Source organism: Triticum urartu, chromosome 2 (genome assembly GCF_003073215.2).
Source record: "Triticum urartu cultivar G1812 chromosome 2, Tu2.1, whole genome shotgun sequence".
Lineage (NCBI taxonomy): Eukaryota > Viridiplantae > Streptophyta > Magnoliopsida > Poales > Poaceae > Triticum > Triticum urartu.
This window is the reverse complement of record NC_053023.1, coordinates 743,948,833-743,975,408: the sequence shown is the minus strand read 5'-3', so window position 1 is coordinate 743,975,408 and position 26,576 is coordinate 743,948,833. Positions and strand designations below refer to the sequence as shown.

The 26,576-nt window shown below is 45.4% G+C and overlaps 4 pseudogenes; 2 read left to right on the top strand and 2 right to left on the bottom strand.

The window, feature by feature from the left end:
• The first annotated feature begins 1,363 nt into the window (after positions 1-1,363).
• Positions 1,364-2,913, top strand: LOC125534593 (annotated as a pseudogene).
• A 3,029-nt stretch (positions 2,914-5,942) lies between these two features.
• LOC125534592 lies at positions 5,943-6,482 on the bottom strand (annotated as a pseudogene).
• Positions 6,483-7,986: 1,504 nt separating this feature from the next.
• LOC125540426 lies at positions 7,987-11,012 on the top strand (annotated as a pseudogene).
• LOC125540425 lies at positions 10,849-17,403 on the bottom strand (annotated as a pseudogene).
• Positions 17,404-26,576: the final 9,173 nt, after the last annotated feature.

The following is a 26,576-nucleotide window of genomic DNA, read 5'->3' as shown; positions in this document are numbered from 1 at the left end:
CACTCCTCCCATCACTTCCTCTCCCATCAGACGGACAGAGAGGGGAGCGAGACAGGCACACAGCCGCAGCTAGCGCCGCTCCCCTCCCTCGGCCGTCGTCGTCGGCCGCACGGTACCCTCCCTTCGCCGGTCGCCTCCAACCTGCAGGGCGCCCGCAGTCCACACCATTGCCGCCTGCTCGGCGGCGCCAGACCGGCACTGCCAACCTGCCTTAGCAAGTTAGCAAGGTACTCCCTCCGTCCGGGTTTATTAGGCCTCTTAGCATCACAAGCATGTCCTTTTTTATAAGGCCTTGCTTTGGAAAGGTGCATGCATGCAACCATTTCATTGGTTGTATTGAAAGCCATTGTTGTTGGTGCCATGGCTGGGAAATTAATTCACTTTATGCATATTTTTTCATTGGCTGCATGCATGTGAGAGAGTGCATTGGGAGTGGAATGAAAGAATTAATGTGAGCAATTTACTATGTGTCTTGGTCTAAAAGAAGTTGTCTTTAGGCCTAACAAACCCGGACGGAGGGAGTACAATTGATATCCCCTTCCTGCAATTCTGCTTACCAAATCTGGGAAGATAAAGATGCATAATTGATGCATGCAGTGCTCCTGCTTATGTTGCCATTGATGTAAATTCATGTTCATGTCAACTATAAAATGATGCCAAACATGCAATGATGCTTCCTGCTTATATACTAAAGTGAGCACATGAACTGTTAACTTATTTTATACCCCCTCCGTCCCATAATATAAGAGCGTTTTTGACTATTATGGGACGGAGGGAGTAGATATTTGAGAAGAACTTCCAAATAATGGCCGGAACTCTCTTCATTAAGAGTAGTTTTGTAATGGGCACAAAATTCTGTTTGTGTCTGATTACCAATTTACCATGCTCTGCATCTAGCACCAATGCACCATCTTTGCTGCTACTGTCAAGTGTTGTAATTTAAATTGGAATGCTTAGAAGAATACAGAATACTTTTCGAAGCAGTGATTATTGGGTTCTTTCGATATCTTAGAGAACATGATTGCTCCTATATTAGTGTGTTAATAGAAAGGTGCTACCCGGTTCAACTTTTTTTTTGCTTACCAGTTTCTCTGAAGCAATGTCGTAAACACACCTCTCTAGAACTAGAAGGGTGGTGGTATTTGCAGCTTAAACTTTCCACAGTTTCACGCTCCCTGAACTATATGCGTTTACATAATGTTGCATTGTGTGACCGCCAACGCCAACGCAGCTGCTTCATGATTGAAATCGTTTCATGTTTTCGTGTGTATCTTGGGTTTCTGCAATGTGTATACCAGTGATCTTGATTATTTAGCATTGCCCTTGCCCTTTGTGGATTCATGCAGCCGTCCAGTTTGATGAAATGTCGGCACCAACATCCATTCCCCGTGGTTCCATGAGTGCGTGAGGCGGCAGGAATGGTGTCGACAGGCTCAGCAGCCTGTCCGATGATCTGCTCCACCATGTGATGTCCTTCCTGCCGATGCCGGAGGTCGTGCGCACAAGTCTTCTCTCACCAAGATGGCACAACCTTTGGTGCTCTACACCATTCATCCGCATCGACAGCCAAGACTTCATGGATACACACAAGTTGGAGAATTTTGTGGACTGCTTGCTGCTCTTGCATGACTGTACCACTGCCTTGGATGAAGCCCGAATCTCTGTCCACTGCGTTAACGATACCAAATGTTCCGTGTGGATTCGTCATGCCATATGCACAAAGTTCGTGTCCTTCATATTTCTGGATCTCTCAGTTTGGATAGGACAGCAATCTTTCCTTCTCGGCACCTCAAAACAACCAGGCTCCAATCTGTCATGTTGAAACATGGGTTATTTAGGCTGCTGAACTACGACTGCCCTGTGCTTGAACATTTAGAGCTGGAGTTGTGCAGTGTCTGTGACCATGAGGAGATCTCATCAAGGTCACTCAAGGTTCTTCATATCAGTCAGTGCCACCTTACCTCCGGTCTCCTGATTTGTGCTAGGAACCTTACCCATCTCTTTATCCTTGACCCAGAAATTGGTGGTATAGTAACTAGGGATCTGTGTCTTGTCTGGTAACAGCTTCGATTAGTCTAATACCCAAATATTTTTATCATACGTACACAGTACTGGATCATCATCTACATCTACTTGATGGCCTTTCACATGCCACAACGTTAGAGCTGCATGCGCCATTACATGAGGTAAGAATGGGTTCTTTTCTGTTTCTTACCCATATGATGAAACATGCTCAATGTTGCTAGTCTAAGAATATTACTTTCATGTCTGATGGATGAATTTGAAGCGCGCATTTCAGGGAGCTATGCAAACATGCCCAATGTTCAGCAACCTGACAAGCTTGGTGCTGGGCGATTGGTGCATGACTGCTGACTTGTACCCACTGCACCGGATTCTCCAGTGCTCAGACAAGCTGAAGGAGCTCGCTTTGAAGCTCGAAATGGTACTTTACTCAGAAGCATATATGTCCAAGTACCAATTGGTCTTCTACAACTCTTACTGACACTACTGCCTTGATGCTGATAATCTGCAGGATGAATGCACCACACGTGCAAACTCTTGCTGCCAATAAGGAGAGCATCGCCGTCGGGCTCAGGCAGTTACCCTTGCATCGAGAGGATCAAAATCTACTGCCAGAAAGATCATCCGAGGGTCGATGAGTTGGTGCAGGCGTTGGCACCGACTGCCTGCAATGCGAAGATCAGCATCGAGCGGCCCAGATCCATGCTCACCAAGAACTCGTTGGCAAAGTTGATTTGTTGTTGAGACAGTGTTTTGGAGACGCCGAAGTTCCCTGGTCCATGCATGTGATGGTTGTTGGATCTGAACTGCTTCGTCAATGTAGGCTGGGTGATGGATTCTGGTGGGTATTTAGTCTAGTTTCCCCAGCTTTCATGTGCTTGAACAATTATACCTGGAGCATTGCCTTGCCTGCACAACGGCTGAGAAAATCTTTTCGAATGGAATGTGAGCTTCCGAATTATTGGCAAATTTGCGGTTCCCTGTTTATATTAGCTATCAACTTTAGCCTTCCACAAAATAAACTAGCCCGCTTTTGACTAAAAATCTTTCAACTTTCATGTGCTGGGAAAAAAAGAATGAGCAGTTGGCTTCTGAAAAAACTAATATGGGCTTTCACCTTGTACATTAAAGAATTCTCTTGTGCTTTCGGAAAATGGCACTTTTCGCTAATACATTACTGGTCACAGATGTATGGGTAAGTTTTTTACGTTGACAGTTACAAACATCTACACATGCAAGGCCTTCTTTAAAAAAAGTGTAGAAACAAGTGTCTTCACAGATTTGCTGAAAATGCAAGTTCTTCTCGTGTTTTCGTTAAATAACAGTTTGTTTCTTTAAAAAATACCCCCTCCGTTCCCAAATATAAGTCTTTTTAGAGATTCTAACAAGTGACTACATACGGAGCAAAATGAGTGAATCTACACTCTAAAATATGTCTACATACATCCGTATGTTGTAATCCATTTGAAATGTCTAAAAAGACTTATATTTAGGAACGGAGGGAGTATGTGTCTTCACAGATTCACTGACACATGCAAGGCCTCATTTTGAATCTAACTATCCAGTGCTAGGTAAACCTCCTGTCCTGTGCCAATGCATGTCAACTTTTTGAAAGGGTACAAAGATTTTTGCCATCCATGATTACAAATTCACGGCCACAAATTACTCATAAGAAATACTCGCCAAATTCATGGCCATCTCATAAGAAATCATGATTTTGCGACATCCTTTCTGGGATGGAGGGAGTAGTAAATTAATTAAGAATAGTGCAAACATCATTAAACACTGAGAAAATTATTGGAAAAAAAACCTAAAGGTTAAGAAAGGGAAAAAAGAGACTGAATAGCTCGCTGCAAGAAAACAGGGCTCTGCTTCAACCAGCTCCCCGTTTCAGAATAATTCCTCAATAGATCTCCCCTTGAACTCAGTACAATTTTGTCGTTACTCCCCTTTGGAAGTAATTTATCGCCGTTGTTGTTGTAAACAGACAGTACCAGTGGCATGCATTCACAAATAGCGGATTTTGTATGCGCACATTTGGCGCAAAATGTATGAGGGTGTATTTGGTAGCTGCGTAATCTAAGATATTTCCCGCTCGGCCCCATTTTCGTTGTTTTGGTACGCTGCATAAGGTTTAATTAGTGTTTTTTTCAGGAAAAGTCTTCTAGCGCATTCTATTCATTATCAAACAGAGTTACATGGTTCAAAAGCAAAGGCAAGTTGCGACCCAAACACAAACTTCATCAGAATTTAAAGAGACAGACCTAGCTACCTCATTCACCCCGTGTCGGCCTCCTTTGAACAGTGCGCAAACCGAATTTTATCGAAACATTTCGCCTGTAGCATAGTATGCGTAACTGTGTCCATAATCAGACTGTAGGATGATTTTTTGAATTCCCAAATTTGCTCGGCAAACCATAGACCATCCCGTAATCTTTATCTTTATCTAATATTAAAGGAAGGATTGTTTCTTCACTTTTTTTGGTCATACGGTCGGACCCACATAAATTTTCGTCCGTCACGCGTTTTCTGTTGCGAAAAAAAATTCAGACGCTCATAGCCATGATGGGCCGGCCCATTAGTACAGCTCCCGCACCAGCGAAAAAAGTCCACGGAAAAAGAATATTGTGCCTCAAGGAATCTAACCCAGACACCCAAGCTAGAGGGCTCATAAAGGTATCCACTAGACTAGATAAGCTCTTATGTTTATGTGACAGTTAGCGTATTAAATCAAACTAGCAACCATGCCAGATACTGAGAGCAAAAGAAAAACATTTTTTTTGCAAAAACTGAATATAATTTAGGACGCAAATATTTTGCAAAATTGTGAAGAAAAAATTTAAATTTGAGCACTTAGAAAAATAACATTTTTTAACCTGAATATTTTTTTAAACATGAACAATTTTTGAAAACTAGGAGGTGCTATACTGATTTTTTAAAATTTGCGAACATTTTTAAAAACAAAAAAATGAACTTTGAATTTGAAAAGGCAAAGAATTGTTCAAAACATAAATATTCTTGAAAAATGGGAGGTACTATAACTAACTTTTTTTTTAAATCTATACCTACTAATAAAATGGGGTGAATATTTGAAATACACCCATGAATGCATTGTTTTAGTTTAATTTATTAAACTAGGGGTATGGAAGGAATCCTTTTCTTCGTCGCCTCCTCACGTACGACCAGCATAGCTCGGCCCAGTGACACCCATATAATGTATGAGGAGTCCAATTACGACTTCATGGTCTATCTGACACAAACTACTCAATTTATATGATAGCACGGGCATATATTATGTGCACTACTTTTTCCTAATATGTTACTCGGATGATAAAAAATCTTTGTTCAACGCTCGTCATCTCGTCGGACACGAGGGAGGCTCAACGACCTAGCCAACATTGTTTAGTGACAACTGGTACTGTGACCGCCGGCGACAAGGACAACAAAGAGGACAAGCGGAAACATGTGTCTGATGTCATATTGAAATGAAGAATATGGACCTGAGGACGTGGTATTAGTCATGTTTATTAGGTTAGGGGAATGAGGATGAGGTCTTTAACCATGCTCAGTGGGTAAGGACATGTGGGGGATATTTCTTCCTGTTGCAACGCACGGGCATGTTTGCTTGTAGGAAACAATATGGCTATTTTAAGATAGCCAAAAATATCTCAAATCACACACATAAATCACAGCAAATTAAGGATGACGTAACGAAGCAAAACGTCCACTTGACAATTAATAATTCAGTTTCATAGGTAATGACCAATGGCCAAAAGATAGGTTTTTTCTTGCAGGAATAAACGACGTTTAGACTCCAGAATAATTACGACCACTAGCACTAGGAGGACATAGAAAAGGCAGCGACATACGACGATACGAAGTCTCAAAAAAGAAAACACGAAGACTAAGCATTCTATTTTCTACTCAAAAGCCCACTGGTTCTCCTTGCGGATCTCCGCCTCCTCCTCGGGTGTGAAGTCATTCTTGATGTTGAAAGTCTTGCGGATCTCCTCCGGAGTCTTGCCCTTGATCATGTCTGCAACAGTCTGGCAAGTAAGGTCGAGCAATCCCTTGATGTTGAGGTAGTTTGCAGCCAGGATGAGGTCGAAGAGGGTGTTCTGGTCGACCTTGACAAACTCGGCGTCAAAGCTCTTGAGGTCCTCGGCGGGGGCGGGGGCTGCAGTAGAGGTGGAGGAGCTGGCATCGGTGGCGGCGCCGGAGTCGGCCGTTTTGGGGCTGGCCTGGACATGTTTCTTGCAATACTCGATGACCTTGGAGAGGATCTTGGAGTCGACGTTGGGGAGCGGGATGCCGTTGTCGGCGCAATCGTCCTCGATCATGTGGCAGATGGTCTGCGACTACATGGCGGCCGCCTCCTCGACCTGAAATTCCTCACTGTCCGAGCTCTTGAGCGTGATCATCTTCTTCTCGCCTTCCTCGGCCGCCATCGATCAGATGATTGGGAGGCGAAACGAAACCCTAGCTAGCAACAAGACGCGGCGGCGGAATAGCGAACGAGAGACGGGAGAAATTGAAAGATTTCGTTGAAATTGTTCGTTTGGAAATTTTCCGAAAAGCTAATTATAGGTTCTTCTCTCCATCGAAACAATAGGGCCGTTATGCTTATTACTAAATTTGTTGAAGAGATGAAATAGAACCAATGTCTATCTTTTTGATCAGAGGTTGAATCGATCATCAAAAGAAGAATTAGGCCAAAGAGTTTCTTTGCGTGTTGGGCTAGGGTGAGGAACCGGGAGAATTTATTGGGACGGTGAGGCGATGTCTAGGTTAGAGTTAGACTCGGGGAGTCGGCCGGGGTCGTGCTCGTTGAGACCTCCTATGTGACGCTCTTTGCGTCAAATCGTCGCCGTTTCGCACAGGGGTGACTTCGACTGGGCCGGCCCATGAAGACAGCGACAGCAACAGAAATCGAACGTGCCCTGTAGCTAAAAAAATAATACGCGTTGACAGGGATTCGAACACGCGATGCTTGGTTACACAGCATGACTTCTTGCCAACTAGGCTAGCTGTCGTACCTGATAAAACGGCTAGCATCAAACTTAAAGAACAAACAAGCTACGCAGATCCGAATTAGTTTAAGAATTTCGGAAGCAATATTTTTTTTTAAAAACGGAATGTTGTGTGAAAAGCAAAAACTTACCAAATTTGTGAACAACTTTTAAAAAGCTATAAAATTTTCGAAAAACAAGAACATTTTTTGAAAATCTTGAACAGTTTTTTTGCAACCAGAACATTTTTACAAATTTCAGAACAAAATTTGGAAAGGTGAACATATTTTCAAATTCCTGAACAAAATTTCCAAACACGATTTTTTAAAACCTTGTGAACAATTTTTAAAACTGGAACATTTTTTTAAACTTTTGAAAAATGAAAACATGAACAATTTTTAAAACTGGAACATTTTTTGAAACTTCTGAAAAAATGAAAACATGAACAATTTTTAAAACAGAAACGTTTTCTAAAAAATGTGAAAATTTTTGAACAAAAACATTCAGAATAATTTTTTAATGCCGGAACAATTTTTGGAAAAAGCAAACATTTTTCGAATTTTGAACAATTTTTTTAAACACGAACATTTTTTTGAAATTTGGAACTTTTTTAGAAACACGAACAAATTTTGGACTTTCTGAACAATTTTCGAAAGAAACAAAAAAAAGGAAAAAAAAACGGAAACCAGAAAAAGAACAAGAAAACGAAACAGAAAAACAGAGAAAAGAAAAAACGAAAAAACCCAAGAAGTAACAGGAAAAACGGTAAAAACAAGAAAAAACGGTTCAGGGAACCTTCTAGAGGCTTCCCAAAACCGGATGTCTAGCTCTGGTTTAATGGGCCGGCCCATTGCTAGCGATGCGGGGTATTGCCTGTGCGTTCTGTCGACATTTTGACGCAATGAGCAGTAGGGCCCGGCCTAGTCTCAAAAAATAAAATAAAATAAAATAGACCATCCCCTTGGTTGCTAGTGGGAAGCACGGGTGGGCCGTGGGCCACCTAGAATTCTGACAATTTATATGGGGCCCAAAACGGCAGCCCATCGGCCTGAGCCCAGCAAGGCAGCAGCCCGCTCCCATGACTTCCTCTCTCTCCTATCGACAGAGAGGGACGCCGCCACACGGGCACACGGCGGCTGACAGCGCCGCTCCTCTCCCTCGACCGTCGGCCGCTCCCCTCCCAGACGTCGCCGGTCGGCCGCCGGCCCGCTCCCCTCTGGCCCTCTCCTTCCCCTCGCCGGCTTGCCCCGCAGCTCCGCTGTACTGTCCCTTGTCGGCTGTAGCTAGCTCGCTCCCATCACGGCGCCGGCCGGCCGCACGGTCCTCTCCCTCGCCGGCTCGCCTCCAACCCGCTGGGCGTCCGCAGTCCGCATCATCGCTGCCTCCTCCGCGGCGCCAGACCAGCACTGCCGACCTGCCTTAGCAAGTTAGCAAGGTACAGCTGATCTCCCTGCAATTCTGCTTACCAAATCTGGGAAGATAAAGATGCATAATTGATGCATACAGTGCTCCTGCTTATATTGCTATTGATGTCAATTCATGTTCATGTCAACCATACAATTGAACCTACACACAATTGATGTCAATCATGCAATGATACTTCCTGGTTATATAAATTAGAAAGTACTCAAGGAAAATATACTAAAGTGAGTACATCAACTGTCAACTTACTTTACAGATACTCCCTCCGTAAACTAATATAAGAACGTTTAGATTACTATTTTAGTGATCTAAATGCTCTTATATTAGTTTACAGAGGAAGTATTTGAGAAACAACTTAATGGTCACCACGTTTCCCTTTTTGTAACCAAGTAATGGCCCGAACTCTCTTCATTAAGAGTAGCTTTGTAAGTTTTGTAATGGGCACAAAATTCTGTCTGTGACTGATCACCAATTTACCATGCTCTGCATCTAGCACCATCTTTGCTGCTACTGTTAAACTTATGTCAAGTGTTGTAATTTAAACTGGAATGCTTATAAGAACACAAAATACTTTTCGAAGCAGTGATTGTTGGATTATTTCGATATCTTGGAGAACATAATTGCTCCTATTAGTGTGTTAACAGAAAGGTGCTACCCGGTTCAGATTCTTTTTTTGCTTACCACTTTGCTCTGAAGCAATGTCGTAAACACACCTCTCTAGAACTAGAAGGGTGGTGGTATTTGCAGCTTAAACTTTCCACAGTTTCTCGCTCCCTGAACTATATGCGTTTACATAATGTTGCATTGTGTGACCGCTAACACAGCTGCTTCATGATTGAAATCGTTTCATGCCTTCGTGTGTATGTAGGATTTCTCAAAATGTGTATACCAGTGATTTTGATTATTTAGCCCTTTGTGGATTCATGCAGCTGTTCTGTTTGATGAAATGTCGGCACCAACTTCGATTCCCCGTGGTTCCAAGAGTGCGCGAGGCAGCAGGAATGGTGTCGACAGGCTCAGCAGCCTATCCGATGATCTGCTCCACCATGTGATGTCCTTCCTGCCGATGCCGGAGGTCGTGCGCACAAGTCTTCTCTCACCATGATGGCGCAATCTTTGGTGCTCTACACCATTCATCCGCATCGACAGCCAAGATTTCGTGGATAAACGGAAGCTGGAGAATTTCGGGGACTGCTTGCTGCTCTTGCATGACTGTACCACTTCCTTGGATGAAGCCCGAATCTCTGCCCAATGGGTTAATGATACCAAATGTTCCGTGTGGATTCGTCATGCCATTATGCACAAAGTTCGTCTGCTTCATATTTCTGGATCTCTCAGTTTGGATAGGACAGTAATCTTTCCTTCTCGGCACCTCAAAACAATCAGGCTCCAATCTGTCATGTTGAAACATGGGTTATTTAGGCCGCTGAACTACGACTGCCCTGTGCTTGAACATCTAGAGCTGGAGTGGTGTGGTTTCTGTGACCGTGAGGAGATCTCATCGAGGTCACTCAAGGTTCTGCATATCAGTGACTGCCAGCTTACCTCCGGTCTCCTGATTTGTGCTAGGAACCTTACCCATCTCTCTATCCTTGACACAGAAATTGGTGGTATAGTAACCAGGGATCTGTCTTGTCTGGTAACAGCTTCGATTAGTCTAATACCCAAATATTTTCATCATAAGTACACAGTATTGGATCATCATCTACATCTACTTGATGGCCTTTCACATGCCACAACGTTGGAGCTGCATGCGCCATTGCATGAGGTAAGAATGGGTTCTTTTCTGTTTCTTACCCATATGATGAAAAATGCCAATGTTGCTAGTCTAAGAATGTTTGCTTTCATGTCTGATGGATGAATTTCAAGCGCACATTTGAGGGAACTTTGCAAACATGCCCGATGTTCAGCAACCTGACAAGGTTGGTGCTGGGCGATTGGTGCATGACTGCTGACTTGTACCCACTGCACCGGATTCTCCAGTGCTCGGACAAGCTGAAGGAGCTCACTTTGAAGCTCGAAATGGTACTTACTCAGAAGCATATATGTCCACGTACCAATTGGTCTGCTACAACTCTTACTGACACTACGACTACCTTGATGTTGATATTCTGCAGGACGAATGCACCACATGCAAACTCTTGCTGCCAATAAGGAGAGCGTTGCCATCGGGCTCAGGCAGCTACCCTTGCATCGAGAGGATCAAAATCTACTGCCAGAAAGATCATCCAAGGGTCGATGAGTTGGTGCAGGCGTTGGCACAGACTGCCTGCAATGCGAAGATCAGCATCGAGCAGCCCATATCCATGCTAACCAAGAACTCATTCGCAAAGTTGATTTGTTGTTGAGACAGTGTTTTGGAGACGCCGAAGTTCCTTGGTCCATGCGTGTGATGGTTGTTGGATCTGAACTGCTTAGTAAATGTAGGCTGGTTGATGGATTCTGGTGGGTGTTCAGTCTAGTTCCCCCAGCTTTCCTGTGCTTGAACAATTATACCTGGAGCACAACTGCTGAGAAAATCTTTTCGAATGGAATGTGAGCTTCTGAATTATTAGCAAATTCACGCTTCCCCGGTTATATTAGCTATCAAAGTTCCAGTCTTCCACAAAATAAACTAGCCAGCTTTTGACAAACAATCGTTCAACTTTCATGTGCTGGGAAAAATAAAGAATGAGCAATTGGCTTCTTTAAAAATTAATATGGGCTTTCACCTTGTACAATAGAGAATTCTCTTGTGCTTTCGGAAAATGGCGATTTTCGCTAGTACATTATTGATCACAGAAGTATGGGTCAGTTTTATACCTTAACAGTTACAAACATCTAAGTAGATGGTTTGTTTCTTTAAAAAAGCGTCTTCACAAATTTGCTGACACATGCAAGGCCTCATATTGAATCTAACTATCCAGTGTTAGCTAAGCCTCCTGTCCTATGTCAATGCATGCCAACTTTTTGAAATGTAGAAAAAATTTATTACCCATGATACAAATTCATGGCAAGAAATTACTCATAGAAATACTCCCTCCGTCCGGAAATACTTGTCCTGGAAATGGTTGTATCTAGACTTATTTTAGTTATAGATACATCCATTTTATCTATTTCTAGGACAAGTATTTACGGACGGAGGGAGTGCTAAATTAAGAATAGCATTAACATCATTAAAAACTAATAAAAAATCTTGAAAAAATTAAATGAATAAAAAAGAAGAGAAAAGGAGAATCTTAGCTGCATGAAAACGGAGCTCTACTTCAACCAGCTCTGCCATCAAAATAAGACCACCTGGAGAACAATTCACAAGACATTGTTCAAGATATGAACTCCAGAGATAGCTGAATCGGCAATGCAAACACCAACACATGAAAGAAAAACTAGTGGAAACTCAATTTGAAAAATTAGAGTTGCGGTACTACAGACTGTAAAACATGATCACTATTCTAATTAAATGAAGAATAAAAGACACGATTTCTGTTCAAAGATCTGCGGCCTGAGAGCACACAGATCCCCAACACAAAACCAAAATCTTATGTAGATTTTTAACTGGAATCTGATACTCTCCTTTCTTCTGAAAACAGAACAGAACTTGTACTCGACTGAACAAATACTAGCATATTTAAAAGTTCAGAATGCATCACACCAGCAAGCCAGCATGGAAATGGAACCATTAATCGTCTTAACTAAAGTGGAGGCCATCAGCTGGCATCACAAATAACCATGCAGGTTAATTAACAATACGATTACGCTGGCAATTAATTGTCTTCATTTTAGCAGCCAGCTCGCCCTAACCAACCAAGTCTACTACTAGTTAAATACTTAGCTAAACCAAATGATGTTAATTAGCACATGGATCTTTCATTTTGTTCCAGAAGTAATATAAGAGATACACTGAGGCACAAAAGAACATCATTGGTGTTGAGGGCCACAAGTGTGTCCTGAAAGCAGATGGTGCTAGACGATGGAACACCTTTTCTGGTTGCCTCCTGACTCTGCCAGATGGACCTTGGAGCAATGTTGGGAAGGTTTTGTCGCGGTGGCGGCATCTTTCTTGGGGATGGAATGGGGCTCGAAGCCGGGTGGGCCAGCCCAAGGTACTGCTGACGGCGGCGGCTGAGGGGGAGAGACCGCCGCATGCGCATGAGGGGGCTCGAAGCCAGGCGGACCAGCCCAGCCTGCTGAAGATTGTTGCTGCTGCTGAGAACTAGTGTCGGTGACATGGCTTGACAACTGTTGCTGCTGAGAACTAGTGTCGGCGAGATGGGTTGAGGACACAGGAGACCATTCCATGTCAGGAGCAAATGATGAACTGGCTGATAGAGATTCAGGTGGCTGAGATGTTTGAGAAGCAGCGTCGGTTCCCTGGCCCCTGTTCTCAGTGTATGCTGATTCGGCAGCAAAATGGTATGGCCAATGCGACGTTGGTACTCCAATTGCCGTCTTTGAGGGATCAGGGACTGTGAACTGGGAGTAGAGATGCGCCATGTAGCTGCCCATAGCGCTTTGATGGACACCAGCTATCCTAACCTCCAAGATGTGGCCCTCCAGTAGGTAACCGTTCATGTAACTGAGAGCCACGGCAGAAGCATAAGTATCAGCAAATTTGACAAATCCGTATCCCTTGCACACACCAGTGCATAGGTCAACAACTGCCTTGGCTTGAGTGATTTGGCCGCATGGCATAAAGAGTTCGATCAGCTTTTCAGTGGTGACGTAGGGCGGGAGATGGCAGACATATAAGTTGGTCATGTCGATTTGTTTCTGCTGCCCATTGGCAGGCCACGGTTGTTGCAGTTGTAGTGTTGGGGGAGCATTTGTGGCAGCGTTGAGATCCATGGGATTTGTTGCAGCAGCATTGGCATTGGCGGGCCTCTGTTGTAGCGTTAGAGGAGCGTTTGCTGCAGCGTTGAAATCAACAGGATTAGGAAGGCCTGATACTCTGACAGCCAGGGTACTTCCTCCAATGAGATAACCATCCATATGATCAATTGCAGCAGCGGCAGACGAAGAGTTTTGGTACCTAACCATGCCATACCCACGAAACATCCTAGATTGCACAATTTGTCCGTACGGCCGGAAAAGCTCGACCAGCTGATCGCCAGTCATCGTCGGTGGGATGCCGGCAACACACAAGTTGGCCATATCAATTTCTCTCATGGGCTTGGCAGCTGACTGTGATGAACCATGATCTGCCCCATCGGTTGGACAAGAGGAGTCTGATCGCCTGACCACTAGCCTCTTTCCACCAATTAGGTACCCATCCATGCGTTCGACAGCCTTGATCGCTGACGCTACATCTGCATAGAACACTAGGCTATACTCCAGATTGATCATGACTTTGCTGATCCGACCAAAGGGCACGAAAAGTTCAACCAGCTTATCAGCGTTCACGGTCCGCGGAAGGTTAGTGACGTACAGTCTAAATTTGTTGATTTCTGGAGAGGCAATTGGCGAGCCTTGTACAGCTGAGCTGGATGCTGATGATGAAAGGCCTGCAACTCTGACAATTAATGTCTCCCCTTCAACCAGTGATCCATTCATTAGTGCAATAGCCTCAGCAGCACATTGAGAATCGGCAAACTTGACAAAGCCATATCCTTGGTCTGCTGCCACTCTAGCATGGGTGATCTTACCAAATGGCGAGAAAAGCTCAACCAGCTTATTTGTGTCAATGGATACAGGAATGTTGCAGACATATAGATTCGCCATGTCGATTTCCTTGTTGGGTCTGGGTGGAGAGGTGTCATACACTCGGACGTCTATCTTTTTACCCTCAACCAGAAATCCATTCAAATGGATGATGGCCTGAGCTGCATGATGAGAATCAGAGTACTTCACAAAGCCATATCCTTTGCTTAAACCTGTGGTGTGATCCCTGGGCATCCTTATATCAGTTACTTTCCCGAAAGGCAGAAAATACTCGAGTAGCTTCAGCGTGTCCATGGCTGAGGGGAGGTTACAGACATACAAGTAGCTTGGGTCGATTTCCTTTGAGGGCAGACTGCAAGTTTCTGACACGGACTGCATGGATGGATTGGATACTGATGGTGGAGCTGGAACTGCAGCTACTCTAACCTCTAATGTTTTCCCATCAACCAGGCGCCCATTCATGCGTTCAATAGCTGCTGTGGCACTACGAGGTTCAGCATACTTCACAAAGCCATATCCCCGGCTTACACCAGTGAAACGATCATCCGCCACTCTTGATTGAACGATTCGTCCGAAAGGTAGAAATAGCTCTTTGAACTTGTTAGAAGTCACAGAAGCTGGCAGGTTACCCACATACAGGTTAGTGTCATCCACTTCTTTCAGCTTGACACCTTCCTGAGGTAAAGAAACTGTGTGTTCTTGCCTCTTACACAAGTGGCTGTCCTGGTCATCAAACTGAGCTTTCCTTTTCTCCAACCTGGCAGCACCAAAACTTTCAGTACTGTATGTGTAACAAGACACATCAGTAGCAAACCTGACAGACAATCGTTTCTTGAACGGCTTCAGTTCAATTTCATCAGTCACTGGTACCACCTTGTGCTCATGGCTGCTGCCCTTTCCCAGTGCCTGTTTTAGGACCTCTTCCTCATTTTGTTCCTTCTTGATAGCCTGAACAGGACTGGACTTCTTCTTCACAAACTTTTCCTCATGAGCCACCTCAACATCACATGGCTCCACTTCACAGAGCTGATCCGTGAAAGGCTCCGCATAATATGGGTCCTGCTCGCCACTGTCTTCTTCCTCATAACAGAGTTCATCAACAAAAGGTTCATCGTAACTGGCATCCTCATCTTCAAGTGGGGTGATGCCACCGCAAGGTTCCTCTGCATTAGCCTCCTCTTCTGGCGAAAGGGGGATGTGCTGCAAGGCGATTAAGTTGGGTAACGCCAGGGTTTTCCCAGTCACGACGTTGTAAAACGACGGCCAGTGAATTGTAATACGACTCACTATAGGGCGAATTCACGTTCAAATGGTTCTTCTTCTTCACTGCATTCTTCATATTCGGCAGCAACAGCATTCATTCCATCACTGCCATCCTCCTGCAGCTGGTCAGCCAGGTCACTTTTGCGCCCCATTCTTGCACCAACAACTGGTTCACAGAGGAGAAGATTATTTAGCAAAAGCAATACAGGACATCAGTTTGTTATTAACGCAAATATTGAATGATCAGCAAACACATAGCACAAATATCAAATGACCATTCATTCAAAAAAAAATCAAATGACCAGCACACATATATCATCGGTACCTTGTAAAAAAAAGAGAAATTCACCCTCAGTAGAGACCTCGAAATCTAGCGCAAGCCACAAGCCGTGTTGTCTACACACTTAGTCCACATCGAGCCACACAATTCGCTGCCTACATATAGAAGAAGAATCGAATGATCAGCACACACTACAGCATCGACGCGTTGTAAAAAAATAAATCAAATGTGCTCCCGTATAAACCTTGCAATCTAGTGTAAGCTGCACGATATGTTTCCTATACACTATTAATCCGCATCGAGTCACACAATCTGCTTCCTACAGTGACAAGTAAATCGCATGATCCTACACCAAGTTGCGGAATTCGATAGTCATGAAACCAAAAGGAACACATGAAAACAAGAACAAGTGGCACTCCTGTTTACCACAACCGCGACTCTACCGGAAACCTCAGAAAGTGTGGAGCACCCACTTCCTCCCATGCTGGTCTTGTTTGATTTGGTGCTGAAACTAGTTCCCTTCCCTTATGGAGCTGCATTGTACTTGCTAGTTTTCTAGACTCAAGCGTAAGCCGCACAATGTGCATGCTGCCCACGCTCTTAACCCTCATCGAGCCGCACAATGTGCTGCTTGCACTACAGTAGTGAGTAATCAGTTGGCCCATATGAAGCAGCACAATTTGGCAGTCACAAACAAAACTGAAATGAACACACATAAATCACTTCCCCAAATGGCAGTAGAGACCTTGAGATCTAGCTAGTGTAAGCCACAGAAGATGCATGTTTTCTCTTCCTAGACTGTTAAGCCGAATCGAGGCAGACGATGTGTTGTGCGCGCGCACTTTGGTAGCCATCCACAAAACTAGAAGGAACACGCATAAATGAAACAGCCTTAATTAATTCAGCACGGCAGCTAGTCTGCTCCCCTCCCCTTGGGGGTTCAAGTGGTTGTAGAGAGTTGCATATATCTGCAGCACTGTGTCTGTGAGTGACACCCCCCTGCTATCTATCAGTGCAGATCGAAAGCTGCATCCTACTACTTACTAGTGCCAAAATTATGCACCCCAAGGCACGAAATCTGCAGTTTTTCAACACCAACGGCAGCAACCCATGGCGAGATGGAATCCACATCCCAGCATTTCCGTGGCACCGTCATATATCAAATACAGAATATATGTGCACTTTATAGTAGTTTGTTTCAAACAGTCAGATGGTGTTGATTTTGGTCCGTGCTAAAAGCCCCAGCAGAATCTAGGAATCGGAGCGCCGTGGAGCAGCGGAAATCGCCGCAGCCCAAAATCTCCCCCTTTTGTGTTGTGGACCGAAACCCCCACCCGAAATAGGAAGGATCGGGCAAAACGAGGGGGCCGAAAACCCCATTCCTGCCTGCCTGCCTGGTAGCACTGCGCCGCTGGCAGGAGGATCGGCCGCGGAAAGAAGAGAGCTGAAGAAGAACGCGTGCAGGCTGATCTGCCGGGGAAGAACGGTCATCGGAGGGAGAGAGAGAGAGGGAGAAGCGGTGGTGCTACCTTTCTTTCTGTGCCTCCGGCCGGGGACGGACGGCGGCGGAGGCTGCCGTGCGCGCGCGAGGAGGGAGGGGGGGGGAGGAAGGCGGCAGCGGGGGGGGAGGGTGAGGGGGAGGTGGATGGATAGGGGCGAGCGAGCAGAGCAGCCCCCTCCCGGAGGTGATGGTGGTGGTGGGTGGGTGCGCGCGGCGTGTGGTGATGAAGAGCGGAGCATTGGCGCAGAGCAGCGGAAAAGGAGGGAGGAAAAGCCTGTCGCTGCAGCAACCGAGCCGAGGGAGGGAGGGAGGGAGGGAGCAGGTGGAGGAAATTGCGGGGAGGCCCCTGGCCGAGGCAGGGGAGGGGCGAACGGCAGTTTGCGGGCGTCCCAGGGGCTTCGGGCAGAGAATGCACGGGGGATTTTTGCTGCCGCGCCTTGTCTTCTTGTTCTGCGGCCGCACGACCCGACCCGACCCGACCCGGGCTTTGGAACGAACGCGTGTGTCTTCCTCACGTGTGGTCCGCGCGTGAGGAAGGGGAACGGAGCAAGAGTGTGAGACTCCGCGCGTGTGGCGGCAGTGTGCTGTTACAATGTGGGAATCGCATAGCATTTGACTCTCAAGCACATGTGTGCCTTTGGCACTGATTCAGTGAACTCAATTCTTTTTACTGAAAAATGATATTGACAAAAGTTTTATGCAATGGTTAATAATCTTCCCTATACATGTGTGACGATTCAATCACCAATGAAAATTATCTCTTCCTTGTGAGGCTCTCAGGCTTGATGTACAGACCGTTAATTTATTCCGATGAACTCTAAAAAGGTGTTTGTTCCATTGCCTAAGGACCTGTTTGTTGGGGCTGCGACTGACTAAGAAGCGGTTGGAGTTGATAGAAGCCGAGAAGCAGGCTGGAGCTAGTAGAAGCCGAGAAGCCAAACAAACATGTTTGGTAACTTTTTTAGGGCGCGCGGCTAGTGAGGCTATAGCTGGCAGTGAAAGTCTATAATGCCCACGGATACCGAACATGTTATTTAAACACCGATTTTATCAAGTTATGCTGCATAGTAGCTCAAAAAACATGCTTAGCACCTATTTAGCCCAAATATATTTTCTTTTATTGCTACGTAATTATCACTAATAAAATCCATTAACATATGCACACATGCACACATCCACTTTAATACCTCATGATAGATTAGTAATAAAAGGATCACAAACTATAAGTGGTTCCCCATATTACAATTAAGTTAGGACCAAAATACAAGCCAAGTCTTTGCGCACACTAGTCATCATCTTCGTCATCCTCCTCTTTGTCGTCTTGTCCCATCAAAGCATTTGCAATATTTTTCACAAATGTCATTCATGTTGGCATGCTCATTTCCCACATAAAGGCCATGAAGTGATGTAGATTGCTCAGATTGAATGTTACCCGACACATGGTTGTCATCCTAATCACACAAGTAAACTCACACAAGTAAACTACTTGTAACGGAGAGTACTCTCTCTTATCCAATTATGGCGCGCCATACATGCAACTATTATCTGGGTTTGGTTCACAACCGGGTAACTTGTGACATATTTTAGAAGATGCCATTTCATCTTGAACATACCAAAGGAGCGCTCAATGGCATTCCCAAGTGAAAATGAGCATGGTTAAAGAATTCCATTTTTCCACTTGGTTTATGGCTTTGTCGATAGTACTTTGTTCCCTTGTGTGGAGCTAGATATCCGGTGTCATTGGGATAACCCAAACAAACAAGATAGTATTTTCCTAAAAAGTACTATCGTTGGTGCAAGGCAATGGAAAGAAGACAACATTCTTTAGGGGACAATAATGCACAAGCCCTCGAGGGGAAATTCTGTGACGAGTTTTTTTTTTTGAGGGATAAATTTTGTGACGAGTGGATGAGAAGCTGCGGTGGTGGGCTCAGGGCTGTCCAGAAGTGCTTTTCCATTCCAGTGCAATTGGAGAGATAACTTCTGCCAAGCCCATCAACAATATTTGGTGTTTGATTGGGCTTGAGCTTTTAGGACCATGGAAGCAACACAGACAAGCTGCTTGAGCCCAGCCAAAGAGGGCCCAAGTAAATTTTAAAGCAAATCAGGTTTGTACAGGGAAGAAAACACCAATATATCAGGTTTCATGTATCAAGAGAGTGTCAACAAAATGGCAGAGATTCGAATGCGACTTATTGTGATTTTTATTATAACGCGACTTATTGTGATTTTTATTATAACACGACTTATTGTGATTTTTATTATAACAAATAGGTAATGCCTTAGATTAGTTTATACCATTTCCCAAAGCACCAATATGCAACTTGACTTTACCTACATTATTGCATATGATATTTGTTAGGAAGTAGAAAAGCATGCAAACACCTTTTTATTGCTGATATTTATTAGTAAACTGCAATATTACTATAATTTTTATATGTTATTGTTTCAAATACGATGAACTCGTGGATCATATACACTTATCATTGCGATTGGGTGGACCAGAATATGGACATAGATATATAACATCAATGTGTACGTGCTCTCATGTATAGAATGTTGATGGTAATTAAAATGAATTCAAGGTGCCCCAATGTGATGGAACATATTGTAACTCCAACATATTTGTTGCTTGCGGTCGTGGAACCCTAGGGACTCTTAGGTAAATCAGTCCATTTTTTACCATTAGTTTTGCTCATACAAAAAAAAGTAGTGCAAATGAAGCCATTTTTTACTATAGCATAAGAACATGTAACTATGGTGTATGAATGAAAAATATTCCACCATCAGTTCATTAGATAGTGCATCCCTATATGTGCAAATAATGAAGATCTTAGACTTTTGTTATTTACATGAAGTTAAATGTGCAAAATCATGAGTTTAACTCTTGGGATCCAGTTTCCTCACTGAAACATGTGGTCTTAGGCTCTACATGCTCATACACAAAGGTGTCAAAGGGCACCACAATCGTCATGTGAATATTTGCATGCCTTCACTTTCACCTCTTGGACTTCTCAAGCTCAATCTACTTTTACTTTAGAAGCTACCTTGAGACAATAGAGGCATCTTGCACATAGACTTGCCTTCTTGAGTGCTTGGTCAAACAATAGAGGTCACAACCAACATTACTTTACCATCGGTCGGCTTGTTAAATAAGAAAGGCATAGCTCTTCTTACTATGATAATACTCTAGCATTTTTCGTGACAAATACTATGTTTATGCGTGTTCGTCCGCAGCATAGCTCTTCTTACTTTAAAAAAAGAAAAAAATGATAAATCTCGAACATTCGGATTTAGCCCATGACAAATCGAATGTTTTTTATGACGATTTCAGTTGACGCGAGGATTGCAATTTTCTGGCAGAAAAACAAACCGAGGACAAAATTACCATGCTTACCAACTAAACTAAATATCCTCGCGTCAACTAAAGTTGCCATAAAAAAAGTTCGATTTGCCATGGACAAAATCCGAACTCCAAAAAAGAAACATTTAATGCATGTATCAAACACCCCATGCACTAAACAACCCACAACGTACACAGATCCAGGGTTTGAGCAGTGAGACATAAGGAGACGATGGATCATGGAACGCATTGACTGCACCGCCATAGTCCGGTCGGCCGGGAACCTTCGTAGAACGCGCGTGGCCTGGCATGGCCAGCTATGCATCGATTTGTTTCCGATTCCATCCATGCATATGGTGGTAGCCGGCCGCGCGCGATCGATCGATCACGAATTCACGGTCCACACAGGACGCGGGGAAGAAGGAACCAGTACGTCGGTCGGTCGAGCACATTCCATATATATGCGCGGCGGCAGATCAGGAACTGATGTCGCCTTTCCATGCCGGCTCGCTATTTATTCGGCGCCCCGGCGCCGCCATCGATCTCACAGCAGCGCAGCAGCGAAAAACCCAATCTGCAGTCCTCACGTACGTACGTCTTTCTTTGTAGGCGACCATCTCGATCGACGACCATGGCTTCGTGCAGAAGGCTCTTCGTCTTCTTCTTGGTGGCCGCCGTGCTCGCCGCGGCGCCGGCGGCGTCGATGGCCGACGTAGTGCCGCTTCTCACCGGGCGTCGCCACCATGCAGCCCCCGCCCCGGCCCCAGCCATGCCCTCGCCTTCTAAGCCGCCCGCCGCGTCCCCGGCTCACCACGTCGCGAAGAGTCCGTCGTCGTCGTCGTCGCCGTCCGCTGGCGCCGCAGGTCCGTCGTCCAAGTCCGCACCGGCGCCGTCAGCGTATCGAGGTGGCGCGTGGCCCGCTCCAGCCCCGTCGGCTTGGGCCGCCCCCGCAGGGCCATCGTCCAGGATCGCACCGGCATCGAGCCCGTCGTACGCTCCGCCGCAGGCGCCTCCTCAGGCTACTGACGACGGCGCGAAGAGCCAGCCTCCGACCGGCGCGACGACGCCGGGCCAGCCGGCGGACACGGGAACACCAGCAACGACAAGGCCCGGCGTGAGCAGCAGCGGGGCCGCCTCTGGCCTGCCGGCCGCGGCCCTGACAGCCGCTGGGTTGATGGCCATGATGTTGCTCTTCTAAGTCCATTGATCAGTTTTATATCAGGTTGCCCGGCGGGTTTATGAACTAGTTATCTAGTTCAATTTAGTTCGGTATGGTTTTGTCTGCATTTTTACGCAGAGTCAAGACGAGAGAGCTAGTGTAATTTATTACTATTATTTTTCTAGAAAAGTGAAGCTATTAGTCGATCTAGTTGAGTCGAGCTAATGTAATTTAGACGGAGTAGTTTATACGAGAGCGAACCGGCAGCTAGCTTAGTTTTAAAATACAAGTGTGTTCTTCGTATATTTTAGCTATGGTGTGCAATTTTTCTATCTTCTCTAGTTCATGATTTGTCTTCGTCCATATCTTTCACCGAATTAACCTGGTCAATCTAGTCTAGGTTTGTCGGTTCACAATTCATTCGCTTCACACGGTCCAATCAAATTCAAATCAAACCGGCCTCGCCCCACAATACGATAAATTCAAGTTGAATTCACATTGAATCAACCTTCACTTATTCCTTTTCTCTCGGTGCATCGGACACACATCTCTCTTGCCCCCAAAAATCAACTGCACTATGAAATTAAATATTTTTTAATGAAAATGTCGATGCAATACAGAAATTAAAATTACACATTGGTCCTGGAGAAATCCATGCCGTATTGCTCTCGATGCCACCTCTGAAACACAAACAGGAGTTAAATGATGCCGATGACAACTCGAAAGATCGCCGTCTCAGATGAGAGCATCTAGAGCCTGACGTGGTAAATCTGACCCCCAAACGCCCGCGGGCACGTCCCCGGACAACGCTGGATGGCTCCTCACTTGTCCTCCCGGACAACCACACCCCTCACATAGTGAATGCCTCCCGGACAACCACGCCCATCATATAGCACAGATTCATCGCCAATGCAACATAGCAAAAACGAAGCACAATTCAACAGTTCACATGCCAAAAGAAAATACGACAATTCATAGATAGGAGATACAAGGATGAATCATTCCGGCACTTGCACGTGTTAATCACCTTCTTTGGCTCAAGCCACTTATTATTTTCCGGACCCAAGATGGAAGCATCAGCCAACAAGATCCTCGGATCTTCCGTGTCCCGAGCCAGCTGCAATCTCTCTTTCTCGAGCTCCTCTCTTTCCAGAGATCAATTGATTCAAAAGTCTTTCCCTTCTTGAGCTCCCATTTGGCATACGTCTCCTGCTTCTCCAAGTCAATCATCTGCTTCCGATGTTGCAACTTGTTGTTCATCCTCTCCCGCTCCTAATCCATCCTCTCTTTTTGTGTATCCAAGAAGAGCTTGTACCTCACGTCCTTCTTCTCCTTAGTGAAAAAATGCCCGTCATATCACGGACATTTTGCTCGCTGCGACGTCACGCGCGACCCTGCCCTTCTCCCACTTGTTTCCATTCACTTGGTTGTTCATATTTGGCACCGTGACTTGTCCCTCCTTCCCTTCATCTTCGTCATCCTATCCAATAGATTGTTGGGACCTTGAGCCATCATTTCTCTTCAACTTCTTATTGTTGTTCTCGAGGTCATCGATGAGTTGTTGTCACTTTGGTTTTCTATTCAAACTAGTAGAATGCCCGTGCGTTGCTATGGGCTTTTGAAATATTTTGCTGGAGTTATACATAAACATAATGCATGGTAAATTTCACATATATGTAAAAGATAGCAAGTAACAATCGGTTAATAATTAAAGTCTACTTCACTTGCAATGTAAGTCGATAAAAAAGGTAATTTGGCGATGTATACATAGAGAGCGGTGATCTAATTAAATAATCTATTACGAATTAAGATATACTTGATGCGCTTAAGATATTCTCACACTATATCATAAATGTTGTCTTTAGTTTCGTTTGCATAATCATTGAGAAAGTATAATGAAAACTTCTTTCTCAACTCATAACCATTCTGCACAAGCAATATATGTAGTTATTACGAATAATTCACGTGGAAGGACTAAAAATGTGTGATACAGAATACTCATCGTGCAAACCAATTTTTTATCATTCCACGAGAGCATTAAATCAAAACCAAAATAGCCAAACACACCCCATCAATTTCCTAAATTAGTATTATCTTGAATATAGTGATAACAAAAATAAATGCTTGTATCTTGAATATTCTACGAGTGTTAGCTATTATAAATCATAAATCACCATGATAATAATGGACAAGATACCTTACTTACCAAGTTGCACAATGAGACGGTGTTGTCTACCCCATGCTTGCTATCAAATAGTTTGCCAACATCAGAATATGTGGCTTCGTGCAGAACTCTCTCCCTCACAGCCACCCGTTCGCTACTGTCCCCGCCACCTCCCTTCCATCGAACGTGTCGCCCCATCCTCCAACCCCTCAACGCCATCTGTCTGCCCCTGCTCTCCCCGCCACTGGCCAAGCACGTCCCCTCTTGTCCCCATAGCATCCCTTCTCTCGACGATATCACCCGCATCCTCCTCTCCCGCCAAGGCATCGCTGACCTCCTTCTCTGTCGACAACCTCTCGCACTACCTATTCGGCACCAAGCCCACACGCCCGCCGATCTGGCATCGTGGTCGGCCAAATTCGGCTGGTCATTGCAGAAGGACTGACCGCTGACGGCATTGTCGTCTACATCGAGCACGAAGGTGTGACGTGGTGAAGAGGGACGACGCCCTCGTCATCTACATCAGGCAAGTTGTTGTGATACAGAGAGGAGGAAGACCGGTGCCTCCGTCGTCTACAACGGGCACTGCGATGTGACACGTCAAGGAGGAGGGATTGTGCCCTCATCACATAAATCATGTCGCGTTGTTTCCCACCGCAAATCTTTATCTTTTCTTCCTCATCTCATCTCCGCACATCCCGTCTTGCTCTTCTTGGCACTGATCGCCACACCGTTTGCCTGAGCCACCACGCCCCACAACCCCTGAGCACCAAGGATTGCCTCCACCTTGATCTTTCAGGAGGTGTAGTTCAACAACATCAGCTGCGGGACGAGCAGTGACATCGCGCCTCCACCACCAGCTCCGTACGGGATGAGCCAAATGTTGGAAATATGCCCTAGAGGCAATAATAAATTGGTTATTATTTATATTTCCATGTTCATGATAATCGTTTATTATCCATGCTATAATTGTATTGATAGGAAACTCAGATACATGTGTGGATACATAGACAACACCATGTCCCTAGTAAGCCTCTAGTTGACTAGCTCGTTGATCAATAGATGGTTACGGTTTCCTGACCATGGACATTGGATGTCGTTGATAACGGGATCACATCATTAGGAGAATGATGTGATGGACAAGACCCAATCCTACGCCTAGCACAAAGATCGTGTAGTTCGTATGCTAAAGCTTTTCTAATGTCAAGTATCATTTCCTTAGACCATGAGATTGTGCAACTCCCGGATACCGTAGGAGTGCTTTGGGTGTGCCAAACGTCACAACGTAACTGGGTGGCTATAAAGTTACACTACAGGTATCTCCGAAAGTATCTGTTGGGTTGGCACGAATCGAGACTGGGATTTGTCACTCCGTGTAAACGGAGAGGTATCTCTGGGCCCACTCGGTAGGACATCATCATATGCGCAATGTGACCAAGGAGTTGATCACGGGATGATGTGTTACGGAACGAGTAAAAAGACTTGCCGGTAACGAGATTGAACAAGGCATCGGGATACCGACGATCGAATCTCGGGCAAATATCGTATCGATAGACAAAGGGAATTGTATACGGGATTGATTAAGTCCTAGACATCATGGTTCATCCGATGAGATCATCGTGGAACATGTGGGAGCCAACATGGGTATCCAGATCCTGCTGTTGGTTATTGACCGGAGAACGTCTCGGTCATGTCTGCATGTCTCCCGAACCCGTAGGGTCTACACACTTAAGGTTCGATGACACTAGGGTTATAAAGGAAGTTTGTATGTGGTTACCGAATGTTGTTCGGAGTCCCGGATGAGATCCCGGACGTCACGAGGAGTTCCGGAATGGTCCGGAGGTAAAGATTTATATATAGGAAATCCTGTTTCGGCCATCAGGACAAGTTTCGGGGTCATCGGTATTGTACCGGGACCACCGGAAGGGTCCCGGGGGTCCACCGGGTAGGGCCACCTGCCCCTGGGGGCCACATGGGCTGTAGGGGGTGCGCCTTGGCCTACATGGGCCAAGGGCACCAGCCCCAAGAGGCCCATGCGCCTAGGGTTTCAAAAGGGAAGAGTCCCACAAGGGGAAGGCACCCCCTAGGTGCCTTGGGGGGGAGGGAAACCTCCCTTGGCCGCCGCCCCCCTAGGAGATTGGATCTCCTAGGGCCGGCGCCCCCCCCTTGGGCTCCCTATATATAGTGGGGGTAGGAGGGCCTCTTGAGACACACCTTTGCCTTTGGTGCAGCCCTCCCCCTCTCCCAAGTCTTTCTCCTCTCCCGTGGTGCTTGGCGAAGCCCTGCAGGATTGCCACGCTCCTCCATCACCACCACGCCGTTGTGCTGCTGCTGGATGGAGTCTTCCTCAACCTCTCCCTCTCTCCTTGCTGGATCAAGGCATGGGAGACGTCACCGGGCTGTACGTGTGTTGAACGTGGAGGTGCTGTCCGTTCGGCACTAGGATCATCGGTGATTTGGATCACGACGAGTACGACTCCATCAACCCCGTTCACTTGAACGCTTCCGCTTAGCGATCTACAAGGGTATGTAGATGCACTCTCCTTCCCCTCGTTGCTGGTCTCTCCATAGATAGATCTTGGTGACACGTAGGAGAATTTTGAATTTCTGCTACGTTCCCCATCAGTGGCATCATGAGCTAGGTCTATGCGTAGTTACTATGCACGAGTAGAACACAAAGTAGTTGTGGGCGTCGATATTGTCAATTATCTTGCCGTTACTAGTCCAATCTTGATTCGGCGGCATTGTGGGATGAAGCGGCCCGGACCAACCTTAC